Genomic DNA, 14,083 nt, shown 5'->3' on the forward strand with positions numbered 1-14,083 from the left:
AACCCTTGGCTTGCTCTCCACAAATGATATTAAAAGAGTTATTCATCTGCTTTTGGTTGAAATCTGAGGTAGATATCCACTCTGCTACTGTGGGGAGTGTGGTTGGCGGGGGATGGGGTGGGGTGGGGGGTGGTGGGGAGCAGGTGGATTATTATAATCACTAGTCTGACATGAACTTATTAAATTTGTACCCTTATTCTTTTACTGCTCATCACTGTGGTTAAATATTCTCTTTGCATTCACATTATTTGTGGTTTTTCGACATTTCAAAGACTTGGCCACCATAAGCTTCCTCCCAGCACTACAGTCTCAATTAATCCCTGCTTCCCACTGCCTCCCCTGACCCCATAATGGCAGGAGAAGGTCTGGAGATTAAAGAGTTAAATATGGGGACGGTGGCAGCAATCTGCCTTTTTTATGGTGGTAGATTGGGGGTGCGCTTAATTAACAATTAAATGGGCTCTTAGGGTGCAATTAAGTGCCTGATTTAAAATACATTGTTGCTGTGCACATTTCCAGAAGCCAGGAAATTCAACAGTGAAAGCGAGGCAGATGCTGCTGGCTCTTTAAGACAAGGGCCTATTTCAGCACTCCTTGTGGGCGCTGGAGAAATGGAAACTCTTCCCTGGCCCCTCAAGGAAGCCTTCGGAGCTAAAAAGAAAATGTTAATGTAGCTCCTTAGGACCTTGCGCCCTCAGCCTTGCTGGGCTCTTTGGCTGATTTTTGGCTTCGCCTGCACCCTATGTGCCCTCCACTTTCCCCAGTAAATATTTTGTGCTCACAGCAAAAAGATGGTTTTTGTAGCCAGGACGAGTGAGTCTCTGCACTGAAACCTGTATTCCTCATTTCTCAGACAGTAAGTCCACGATCGGCAACCTGTATCTGGGTTACTGGCCCTGGCAACAACTGGGTTCCCTGAAGTGATCTCCTGTCTTTTTCCCACGTCAAGTCATTGGGCTGTGTTTTCATTCTGCGAAGGCAGTATGCTTGAAGGTGGGTGTACAGACAATTTTTGCATAACCAGCTGGTCTGCCGGCATTTTCCTGACTCCGGCTTAATTTGAGGGAGGCTGCTTCTGGGGTGGGATGGGGTGGCGGGGGACTGCCTTGTGCCTGCCAGTGTTGGCTAACTAGTTAGGCTAATTAAAGTGCACTCTTCACATGCTGTTTGGAAATTTCCAGACTGCAGATGGACCCCCAGCTGAGGCCAAAGTCAAGCAGATGGGTGGAGACGGACTCCTGGCAGCAGGCTGGGGTGGCCACCAATGCCTTATTTAAATACCCCCACCTCCCTCAGCCACGAGTGCCAGTGGGTCACAACTGCAGCTGCAGGCTTTCCTGTGGTGGGATTGCCCCTCCACAATGCTGGCCTGGTAGCTGTGGCCATATTTCATTTTTAAACATTGAAAATATTTTGGACGGTGCCTCTATCTTATCGTTCTCCCAGCTTTGCAGGTGCGGCTGCTGATACCCAGAGACTCGCCTTAATTGGATAGGGCTCCCAGTACTGGCCTTTTAATTGGCCACCTTGTCCAAAATCTACCTTGGGGTCCCTTCATCAGCAAATCCGGGTTCCCGAATTGACAATTGGAGGTGGGATCAAAACCCTGGAACAAAAATTCAGATCAGTGTGTCTGGGCTAATACTAGTGTACTTATTTACAGATAAATCAACAAACAGTAAATCACAGCAGGATGCTTACAGTATAATACTATAATATATTAAGGGTAGAATCAATGGGCAAGGAATTAGAATGCTCTTTATTAGAAGCATATTTTGTTAACTTGTTTTGTAACGTGGCAAAGTTTAGAGTAAAAGTCTTTGTAGACCTTCATGATGTGATCGTATAGATGGTCAGAACAAGCTTCCTGATCATTTAACAGAATCTGAAGGCCCATTCAGAGTTGAGCAAGTGTTGAGCAGCTAATACAGTCATTTATTCTGAACACTAGTTTTTCATGCCTGTTTACACTTGGAGGACTAGCAGTGACCTAAAATTTCAGCAGTATCCTATACACTGTGAGGCAAGCTGTTAATATCGAGAGATTAGGGATGATTATCTGGGTACATCAGCCTTTAATTGATATGTTTGGAGCTGAGTGCAGCCGTCAATGATGTATGTTCCAAAGGGACAATGTTCCTTAGTGCATACCCTGAAAATCGGCTCTATTAATTATCTTTCAAACAATTTCCTTTATAAGAGATAATGGGAGTCATTTTCCAGCTTCACTTTTCAGGCAGAAATGGAAGATTGATAAATTACTTCTAATGGTTTCATTGAGTCTGTGGGCTTAGATATGTTAACACTTTAAAGAGAAACAGCCCATGCCACTGAACATTCTTTGAATTAATTAATCTCTGAATCCAGGCACCATGGGGCAGCTCTCAGATTTGACCAGGACAAGTTTGGCTGGTTACCTTACTGCCAGTGACTTTCAGGTAAATCATGGAAACCTGGGGAGGTGAGGGCATAGTGATATTGTGGCTGGACAGTAATCCAGAGACCCAGGGTAATGCTCTGGGGATCCAGGTTCGAATCCCACCACGGCAGATGGTGGAATTTGAAATTAAATGAAATTTGGAATTAAAATTCTAATGATGACCATTGTCGATTGTTGTAAAAACCCATCCCTAACGCCCTTTAGGGAAGGAAATCTGTCGTCCTTACCTGGTCTGGCCTACATGTGACTCTAGACCAGGCCTAACACATATCAAAACGTGACAAAGTCACAGCGACAAACTCAGCCCTGTCGATCCTGCAAAGTCCTTCATACTACGCTACTTGCCGCACATCTGGGGGCTACTGCCATGGACTAGTCAAGCAACAGCCTGACATAGTTGCCCTCATGGAATCATATCTTATAGATAATATCCCAGACACCACCATCACCATCCCTGGGTATGTCCTGTCCCACTGGCAGGACAGATCTAACAGAGGTGGCGACACAGTGGTATACAGTCAGGAGGGAGTTGCCCTGGGAGACCTCAACATCGACTCCAGAAGTCTCATGGCATCAGGTCAAACATGGGCAAGGAAGCATCCTGCTGATTACCACACGCTGCCTCCCTCAGCTGATGAATCAGTGATCCTCATTGAACACGATTTGGAGGAAGCACTGAGGGTGGCAAGGGCACAGATGCATCTGTTCATGACAGTATCGGTGGGAGTGACCACTGCACAGTTGTTGTGGAGATGAAGTCCTAACTTCACATTGAAGATACCCTCCATCATCTTGTGTGGCACTACCACCGTGCTAAATTGGGATAGATTGTGAACAGATCTAGCAACTCAAGACTGGACATCCATGTGGGTCCATCAGCAGCAGCAGAATTGTACTCGAATCTGTAACCTTATGGCCCGGCATATCCCCCATTCTACCATTACCATCAAGCCGGGGATAAACCCTGGTTCAATGAAGAGTGCAGGAGGGCATGCCAGGAGCAGCACCAGGCATACCTAAAAATGAGATGTCAACCTGGTGAAGCTATAACACAAGACTATTTGCGTGCCAAATAGCATAAGCAGCAAGTGATAGCCAGTGCTAAGTGATCCCATAACCAATAGATCAGATCTAAGCTCTGCAGTCCTGCCACATCCAGTCATGAATGGTGGTGGACACCAACAACTCACTGGAGGAGGAGGCTCCACAAATATCCCCATCCTTAATGGTGGAGGAGCCCAGCACAGCAGTGCAAAGAAAAGTTTGAAGCATTTGCGACAATCTTCAGCCAGAAGCACCGAGTGGATGATCCATCTTGGCCTCCTCCGGAGGTCCTCAGCATCACAGATGCCAGTCATTAGCCAATGCGATTCATTCCACGTGATATCAAGAAATGGCTGAAGGCACTGGATACTGAAAAGGCTATTTACCCGGACAATATTCCAACAATAGTACTGAGAAGACCTATGCTCTAGAACTTGTTGCACCTCTAGCCAAGCTGTTCCAGTACAGCTACAACACTGGCATCTACCTGGTTATGTGGAAAATTGCCTAGGTATGTCCTTTACACAAAAAGCAGGACAAATCCAACCCGGCCAATTGCCACCCGATTAGTCTATTCTCCATCATCAGTGAAGTGATGGACGGGGTCATCAACAGTGCTATCAAGTGGCACTTGCTTAGCAATAACCTGCTCACTGATGCCCAGTTTGGGTTCTGCCAGGGCCACTCAGCGCCTGACCTCATTACAGCATTGTCCAAACATGGACAAAAGAGTTGAACTCCCGAGGTGAGGTGACTACCCTTGACATCAAGGCCACGTTTGACCATGTGTGGCTTCAAGGAGCCCTAGCAAAATTGGACTCAGTGAGAATCAGGGGGGAAAACTCTCCACTGGTTGGAGTCATACCTGGCACAAAGGAAAATGGTTGTGGTTGTTGGGTGTCATTCATCTCAGTTCCAGGACATCACTTCAGGAGTTCCTCAGAGTAGTTCCTTGGCCCAACCAACTTCAGCTGCTGCATCAATGACCTTCCTTCCATCATAAGGTCAGAAGTGGGGACGTTCGCTGATGATTGCATAAAATTCAGCACCATTCGCAGCTCCTCAGATACTGAAGAAGTCTATGTCCAAATGCAGCAAGACCTGGACAATATCCAGGCTTGGGCTGACAAGTAGCAAGTAACACTTGTGCCACACAAGTGCCAGACAATGACCATCTCCAACAAGAGAGAATTTAACCACCGGCCCTTGATTTTCAATGGCATTAACATCACTGAATCCCCCACTATCAACATCCTGGGGTTTACCATTGACCAGAAACTGAACTGGACTAGCTATATAAATACTGTGGCTACAGTAGCAGGTCAGGGGCTAAGAATCCTGCGGTGAGTAACTCACCTGACTCCCCAAAGCCTTTCCATCATCTACAAGACACAAGTTAGGAGTGTGATGGAATACTCCCCACTTGCCTGGATGAGTGCAGCTCCCACAACACTCAAGACGCTTGACACTGTCCAGAACAAAGTAGCCCACTTAATTGGCACCACATCCACAAACATTCACTCCCTCACCACCGAAGCACAGTACCAACAGTGTGTACCATCTACAAGATGCACTGCAGAAATTCACCAAGACTCCTTCGACAGCACCTTCCAAACCCACAACCACTACCATCTAGAAGGACAAGGGCAGCAGGTAGATGGGAACACCACCACCTAGAAGTTCCCCTCCAAGTCACTCACCATCCTGACTTCAAAATATATCACAGGAATCCTTGTCCAGTTTAGTCATTCTGACCTCTGCTCAGGGTCCCTTTAATTAGAAATCCTTCCTTCGACAGCATTCATACGTCGTTCTGTCCACTGTGTCTGATTGGTTGGGGTACGTGGAACACAAGTGCTTATGCCATGGCTCATTCCCGACCCACTACAGGTCCCATCATTTCGGCTGGGATGATCAACTGAAAATTGCACCCAATATCTTATTTAATTTGAATACTGTAAGTGGTGGTGTCGGGGATAGGGGGAGTGGTGAGGTAGCAATGTACTTTTTTATAAAAGTACACTTTTATAAAAGTGTACTGTCTCAGGAGATCTGATATCAAGTCATTTTCTTTCAAATGCACCATTTGGCAAGGGAGCTGCTGCTCGTATCTTGCAATGAGGTGGTTGTTTCCATACACGGGAATGTTGTTTGTTTGGAAATTACAGTCACAATTAAAGATCAGCCATTAGCTTTATGCCCATTGTTCAATTGAAGTGGAAGTCGAGCATTGAATTTATAATCAAAGAATCATAGAGGGGCCTGGACAGAGTAGATAGGGAGAAACAGTTCCCGCTTGTAAATGGATCGAGAACCATAGGGCATAGTTTTAAAGCATTTTGCAGAAGAAGCAAATGTGAGGTGAGAAAATGCTTTTTCACACAGCGAGTAGTTAGGGTCTGGAATGCATTGCCTGGAAGTGAAGTGCAGGCAGGTTCAATTGAGGCATTCAAGAAGGCATTGAATGATTATTTAAATAGAAACAGCATGCAGGGTTAAGGGGAAAAGGCAGGAGATTGGCACTAAATTATAATGCTCAGAGAGCCATTGCAGGCATGATGGGATGAATGGCCTCCTTCTACACCGTAACAACTCTGTGATTCTGTGAATCCTACAGCGCAGAAGGAGGCCATTTGGCCCATTGTGCCTGAGCCAGAATTCTAATGGGGAAACAGAAATAGAGTCCAAGGGTAATTCGACCAGGGTATGAAGACACTATTCAGTCCCCATAGTAAATGGACAGAAAGGAGTTTAAAGATTCCTTACCTCAGTTTCTCTTGGGTGGGTAAAAATCAGAAAGATTCCACCTGGTACTGATTGCATATCTCAGCCACTCTGTTGGACAGTGTCTTTTTGTGGGAATAAGTTAGGAATGGGATCATGTTTGACTTGAATCCTCATCCCCACACAGTAGCCGAATGGTGCTTCTGGACACCAGTTGTTTCCACGCTCAGAAATTCTGCTTCCCCAACCTTGTCAAGTCCCTGCCAGTACAATGGGTATGGTTTCACAAAGCAATGCAAAGGCAAATATTTGATTTATTCAATGAATCCAATATCTAAAGCACAACAAGCAAAGTATAAATTGTTTGACAGCTGTTGGACTTGCTGTATATGAGGAACTTAACACCTGTTAAATGATCTCTTGGCAAAATTGGCTGGGGCTGGGCTTCAGGTTTTTCAACGGTTGCTGCAGCTTCATCAAAAAGGTGAGTTTTTATTTTCCTTTCATGAGGAGGAGCAATGTTCCTTCCCATTCCACAGTACTTAGGATGGTTGCTGCATATCAGTGCACCTCACTTTCCCTCCCGTTCACCTCACCACACCAGCCCACCAACCCCCCCAACCCTATCCCACCGCATCTCCCACATTTACCTGAGATTCAGTGAGGGAGTCGTCAAGATTATCCTGGTAAAATCTCTGAGTTGTCTCGGGTGAGGAGAGCAGGTGGGGTCCCCGTCACATTCCCACCCCCACACCAGTTAACACCATGGCAGGAAGGCCCATGGACAGCCTTCCCATCCTGCGAGGCCCTTAAGTGGACATTTAATGTATACTTAAGGGCCTCATCCAGCCACAGCTGGTATTAACTCAGTGGCAGGAGCGGGTGGGGGAGGTGGGAACTTGCCAAACAGGAGCACAACAAGCAAACCCATATGGAGTTGCTTACCAGCACCTGGAGGGGGTGGGGGGGTGGGGTTCAAAGGCATTCAATACCTGATCGAGGGTCCCAGCATCAGGAAGGGGGAGGTGCTAAGAGCTGCCCCCTTGCACTTGCTGCTGACCACCCCTCCCCATGACCCCACCCCAAGACCTGCTATCACGTACCTGTGGCCTGAGTCTTGGACCTTGGGTGAGTGCATTACCGGCAGCAGCCACTGCCTTCCCAGTAGAGCTGCTGAACAATGCAAGCTGCCAGCCTCTGGCCACCACCTCCTGGTGGGCGGGACTTCTTCCCACCAGTGTCCTTGCACCCAGGGAAGGCTGCTGCTGCTCAATTAAGTCACAGAGTGGCACTTAATTTGGTGGGCCCTCCTCAGAAGATATGACAGGGTCTCTTGCCTTCTCCTCAGCCTGGGGGTGAGACTGCTGTTGCATCCATTAAATACTGCCCTCTGTGTGCACTCTCAGATATGTGCAATAGATCCCGTGGTGCCATTTCAAGAAGAGCAGAAGACTTCCCCCATTGACTTGCCCAATATTCATTCCTCAATCAACATCACTTGCAAACAGATTATCTGCTTATTTATTACATTGCTGTTTGCCAACATTACTACAGTGACTACACTTCAAAAAGAATTTCATTTTGGCTGTGGCACCCTGAGGTTGTGACGGATGCTGTATAAATGCGCAGTCTTTCTTCTCTCTCTGTTGACTTTTGAAAATTTAAATAGACACCCTTTTACAAGATCATGAAGGAATTCTTTATTACAATTCAAGCCTAGTCAATCTCCCAAGGCTTTGCTTATGGTTGGCCAGAGAAAATGACAAGTCTTTTAACTGTGCTTATTCTAACAATCTAAGGGGTTATGGTGGCATTTCTAGAGCAAGCAAGAATAACAGTTTTACCTGCTATTATTTATTTGTGGTAATTGAACCACCTGTAGAGACAGTAAGAATAGCATGCACCACTGCTGCAGTTTTACCTGTAGGGCTGGCTTTCATAGTCAGCAGTGACACAACTGCACTTGGCACTGACCTTGGAGAAAACTTCCCACAGAGGCCAAGCAATCTCTGTGGTATGGATTTTTCCTTTCCTAACCTCAGTTTGAATCTGGTGCCAAACCAAGGGAACCACCAAGGATTCAGCAGTAGTGATGTCATCAAACAGGGTAAGCAGTTAGCCGCATTGAAATATTCTCATAGTCTGCAAATCAGAAAATAAAAACACTAAATCCCATCACTTTTAATTTTACATTTTACATAGGGTGCAATAAATGATTGGGACATACAAAAGGTTTCAAGCTGAAATATCATGAACAATGTTTACTTTAAAAAGTAGTTTAGTAATTTGTGGAACTTATCATAATGGAGAAATTTGACATTCCACAAATATAAAATTACTCTTTCAAGGCCTGTGAGGCTGTTCAATAGTAATTATGAACTTAGCACATTGTTAAAAACCCAATTACGGCTCATTCAACGAGGTGTAGCTTTTCAAGTGTTTTTACTGCATGACTAACAGTGTAAGAGTGGAGGTTTTCAACAACTCAATGATTTTTAATGATTGCAACCTGAGAGTAACTAAACAGCATATCCTCTGGACAAATGTGGAATCACTGACAACAGTTTCTGCATTTTCCCATTTAACTCCATGGGCAGAATTTTAGATCAGCGGGCGCGATTGACGGGTCCAATTTCAGCCGGGGAACTGACCGCTGACCGCGATTTCATGCTGGCCGGCATCATCGTGCATGACTTTGTGGCTGATTGGGTTGGGCACACACCCACCCGATCAGCGCAAGATTCTGCCCCATGTGTACGGACTCCACAAGTAGCTTATAGTTTCAGAGGAGGCAAAGACAGTGAACACTGACAGTTTTGCTGCCATTATCACCACAAATTCTAGGCCATTCTTTCAATGGCCTACTGTCACAATCATAACAATGCAAAAATCTCAAGGATTTTAATGTATTGTATGGATGATTATGGCTTTGTAGATTGGAGAACACTTCTATGAATTACAATAGCTTCCCACCTTCCCTCCAGTGATCTGGCAAAACTTCAATGACTTTGCAAGAAATATGTACTTCATGCAAAATGCAGAGCCCCATACACAAGTGTCAAGTGAGCATCATCAAAGAAAAACTTGATCCTGACCTCACCCAGAATCCTCACAAACATTTCCAATACAGGCAACTATAAAGTGATCAAGAGCGGAAATCTTGGTTGATAGCCCCTGCATCAAAGAGGGAACTATGAGGCAATTAGGGCACCTCTATTGTTACTCTGGTTAAAATCAGCTGACTCAGCACAGAATGAATCTGAGATCTCCCTGTTTTATGCGGTGAAGTGATTTACAGGGTAAATTCATTGATCCGTCTGTCAATCCCTTAGTAATAATAAATGTAATTAACATAAGAATTAAGAAATGAATATATCGATCAACCCTGTAAGGAGAAGTGACTGAACGCTTGATTAAGGAGATGGGTTTTGAGCCCAGTAGTGTCTCAGAGGAGGAGTGCAGGGTGAAGAGGTGGAAGGGTTTAGGTTGGCAACTTGCCCTCTACTTTTAACTTTGCCATTTACATCTGACTTTCAGGCTGTATAGAATGGAATTTAGCCTCGCAGTGTGAAGCTGGATATAGGCTTCCTAGACACCAGCTGCTGTTAGGATTAGCGTTATGAGTCATGTATCATGATTTGTACTGACAAACTGAGCTTGCAGCAAATGTCTCAATTCACAGCAAGAATCAAAGGTATTTTATTACATGAAGCACCATTCCTTTTAATGTGCAATGACTAATTTTTGCAAGTTTTAAGAAACTGAAAATTCAAATTGTGCACAATTTCCTGTCTTTTAGAACAGGTGAACATTGTAAATTAGAGAACTTTTCAGGATTAGAAATATTCATTGAATAAACTATTTTTTTAAACTGAAGCACAAAAGCATAGGTGAAGAGTTCAAAGGTCAAATAATGTGTCCACCTTGGTCAACCTCATCACAGGAATCTCACACTTTGAATGCCGGATTATCAGAGAATTGGCCACCATCCCTCTTCATCAATTAATACATTTGGAATAGCCTTTTAGACTTAGACTTAGAAAGTTCCCATGTCTAATGATGCATGAGGTGGACAAAGCACCTGGCTATATCTGTTTCTGTAGCCAGTTTTTCCTGGAACAGGGCACTAGCTTGAAGCCAGCGACTATGGCTTGAGGGGTACCACTTCGCATCAAATGTGGCTGACCATGTGACACTTCACATCAGGCATGGCTCCTGATCTTACTGTCTGCCATAGCTGTATTGGAAGGATTTACCGGTTGATAGTCATCTTGTTTGGCCACATTACCCATGGTCATCAAGTCCTGAAGTGGGACTCAAACGTGGAGTTTCTGGCTCAGAGGTGCAGATGCTACCCACTGCACCACAAGGCCACCAAATAGCCCTTTACAATAAAATCAGTGAACTTCCTCACTGTTTCAGGCATATCAGAGGAGCTGGAACAGCATAGGGAATTTATTTTCCAGGGAGGAAATCCATGTTGTAGATAATTCTAGCACTAATGCCCCTTTAAGTAGCTTCCCCTATGTTCTCTTATGTAATGTAGCCATCCTGTGAAACACCATTGGCCTTATATACAGACAACTACCTGTTGTCCAGGGGTATTGTAGATGAAAGTTGGCTGGATTTATCCCGCCATTGCTTTTGAAGTAAGTAAGTTTTGAAGTCAGTAAGGTTGAAATTGCTGCCAGGATATACTGGTGGAATTGAGGAGTTTCTGACCGAGAATAGTCTATACATTTCTTTTTTTAAAGATTTACAAACTTAGAAAACTTTAAAATAAAGTGTTTAAAATGCCTCCCGACAATTGCATTTGCTTCTGATTGCTTTTCAGAGGATCAGAGCAGCAACATATTTTTGTTCTACTAGACACTGTCAAATGTTAGGGTTTCTCAAGAGCAGGTAGAGGAATAATCTTGTATACCATTTATCACAGATAGGTAATGACAGGTAACAACACCAGATGAGGGAACAAAGGGAACTCACACCACATTTACTAAATAAATGTTACAGAATGTTGCAGCACTGGAGTCTCCTCTTTTGTGGAACATGTCTATCATTGACATCTTAGTCCATGTTTTCTACCTTAGCCCTCAAACCATTGCCACCTACCATATGTCAACACAATAGCTTTTCTTTGTCCCCGAATGACTGTTCTCATCATCATCAAATCAGTGAGGATATAAGTCACCTTTATGACTGTAACCTGCATAAGAAATAAAGCGGCGTACACTTAACTTTATTACAGTCAATTTCAAAGTGCAATCATGCTGCTCGCTGTTCACACTGTGCTTCCCCTGGGTGGTGATCTCTCCTCGTGCTTCTTCTAGGTGCCACCTGAGGTCAGGAATGCAGGAGGTAGTTAACTGCTCAATGCTCACACTCTACAAAAGGTGCATGGGGCTAATGTGAAATTTGTACCATGGCTGCATACTTGGTCATCTTGGTGTCACCTCCCACATTCCACTGGTACAGTGCTAAGAGGAGGAAGGCAAGAGAGCTGGGCATTTGCTGCTGTCCAGAGAGGTGCCAGTATCATGCTTCTGTGACTGCTGGGCAACTTGCTCCTCATTCTTTTCTTCACCATAATCTTCCTCCTCCTGTACTGCCAATTGCTGTGATGGATGTTTTTATGCCTTGAGTCCATTGCACGCCTTCATATACACTTGTTAGTTGATGCTCGCTAACAATGATGGAGAGAGACCAACATAAGGATCAAACTGTGATTGTTTATTGCAACAGAGGGCAGAGCACTAAATCCTTGCATGCTCCCACAACCACCTCCAGCTCTAGACTTACAGGTAACCAACAGCTCGTGCTGTACAGTGATTGGTCAGTATTGTCACGTGGTTAGTCCACTTGCATTCTCTTAAAGGTATATAGTACTCCACTTTACCACAGATGTGCAAGGGGAGTGGGTAGAAACCAAGAACGAGTGGCGAGACAGGGAAGCAGTGAAGTTGAAGATTGTGGCTATGTGGTGCTTCACAGAAAATGCTGGGGCACCAGAGCTCAACTGGAAACCTGGTGCTAGCAAAATGCTGCTGATTTGCTGCTGCCCAGAGCTGAATACCTCCCAGAGCTCCATTGTTTTCCCCTCAAAGTGGATGAAGCACTACAGGCTACGCAAGCCCCCTCTGATGGTCTGCCTGAGGTGGATATTGTGTGCCAATTTCTCCTGCAAGATAACAGAATGAACGAAAGTAAGGCAAGCGGTTACTAGCAAGCAGTATGGAGGAAGTGAAGTAATGGATATGGGTATATATGAGTCTATTACAATGGAAGAACCGTGTTTGGGGTTGTACATGTAAGTAATTGTTGTGTAGTCATAGTGTCAAGAGACCAAGATGCTGAATGTCAAGTCACGATAGACTCCCTTTCTAGTATTTAATGTGAGCAACACTGGTAGATGCCTACATTCACCTGAGAAACTAACTATGGATCTGAGAAACTGCAAGATGGCAAAATGTTTATTGTGGAGAGATAAGCCAAATACAAGGGGATAGTTTTTTTTCTGTTTTTGTAAGAAATTCAATAAGCTGCTGATTTTGATGTTGAATGACTAAGCATTTTTTCTTCCTTCTCCAGGTATAAGACTGCAACTCGCCATGTCATTTCATGAAGTAACATCACCTCACTGCATTTATAAGGGCTTCTTTATTGTAAATTTGTATTTCTTAAAACGCTAATATTATATGAAAACTGTTGAGTGAGTACGCAACACCATCTGAAGTAAAACTCTCTGATGATCATTACATTATTTTTTTTGTATTTTGAAACCTTTCAAAATATGCGCCTGAGTTGTCACTTATGCACAATGTAATCATTCAATATTGTCAGTTACCAATAATCAGTCACATGTTTCTGTAACTACAGTAATCGATAAACAGCTGAGACATTTCTGCTTATGTACCTGGCGATTATTTCTAATGGATGCCATTTTGTACGTCTGCTAATCTTGGGAAGAGCAGGTATATGGAAAATTATTTGAGTGTGCAACATTTACATGTCACATGTTCCCAATGTATTTGCTTTTGATGTTTTTCAGCCAGATTCAAAGACGTTTTGAAAAAACAAAGTTAATTTTCACACCAACTCATCAGCAAAGCTATCTACAGATGACTTCAATAGATGTCACTTCATATTTTCTGTATGAATGTATCAATTTTTGGATGCTTTTTGGAAAAATAAAGAAACGTCAAATTTTATTGATACTATTTTAAAACAAGCTATCTTGAGTTTCAAATTGTTACTTTCTTCACACCTTAGAGTTACCAGTTTATCACTCTGCGTCATATAAACACAATTAGAATAGCAACTATACATTTCAAAAGAAGATAAAATATAATGCTTTAATTAAGTAGAATGAAAATACAAAATGAATCTTGCTAAATCAAATGAAACAGGCTTTTTACATATATTGAATTTATATATAGCAAACTGTTCAAAACTACAGCATCTCCTATAATGGCCTCCATGCACAAGAGTAATGCAGATTTAGAAGGTGAGTAAGCAGGTTTACCTGGGATGTTCATTATCTAAAATCAAATATTGGAATCAACATACTGGAAGAGGTAAGGAAGTGTTACTGACTCCATCAAAGGGATTGAAAGCTACCTATAATCCAGTCCTGCAGAAGACTTGAAGCTGTAGTTTACATACCTAGAGGTATAGTTTTGTTAAAGGGTGGCCAAGTTGCACTATTAGTGCTAGAATTGAACAGCAGACACTTCTTGGGTGGAAACATTAAGATTATTTACAATATACTCAGCAGCAACTACACGTATGCTTTCACTCCAACTCTATCTCTACACTGATTGCTGAGAGAGCCTGCACTACTCTCTTATTGGTTACTACAGATCATGTGATCTTCCC

The 14,083-nt window shown here is 43.6% G+C and overlaps 1 protein-coding gene across 4 annotated transcripts in view; it reads left to right on the forward strand.

Annotated features, from left to right (window-relative positions):
• Window positions 1-13,416, forward strand: part of LOC121277627 (muscular LMNA-interacting protein) — a 192,028-nt gene extending 178,612 nt beyond the window's left edge. For all 4 annotated transcript variants that reach the window (XM_041187190.1, XM_041187191.1, XM_041187193.1 and 1 more), the window contains one exon: window positions 12,797-13,416. The gene's annotated coding sequence lies outside the window, so the exon portion shown is untranslated. The remainder of the gene's footprint in view (window positions 1-12,796) is intronic.
• The last annotated feature ends 667 nt before the right edge of the window (window positions 13,417-14,083 follow it).

The sequence above is a fragment of the Carcharodon carcharias genome, chromosome 5 (assembly GCF_017639515.1).
Source record: "Carcharodon carcharias isolate sCarCar2 chromosome 5, sCarCar2.pri, whole genome shotgun sequence".
Lineage (NCBI taxonomy): Eukaryota > Metazoa > Chordata > Chondrichthyes > Lamniformes > Lamnidae > Carcharodon > Carcharodon carcharias.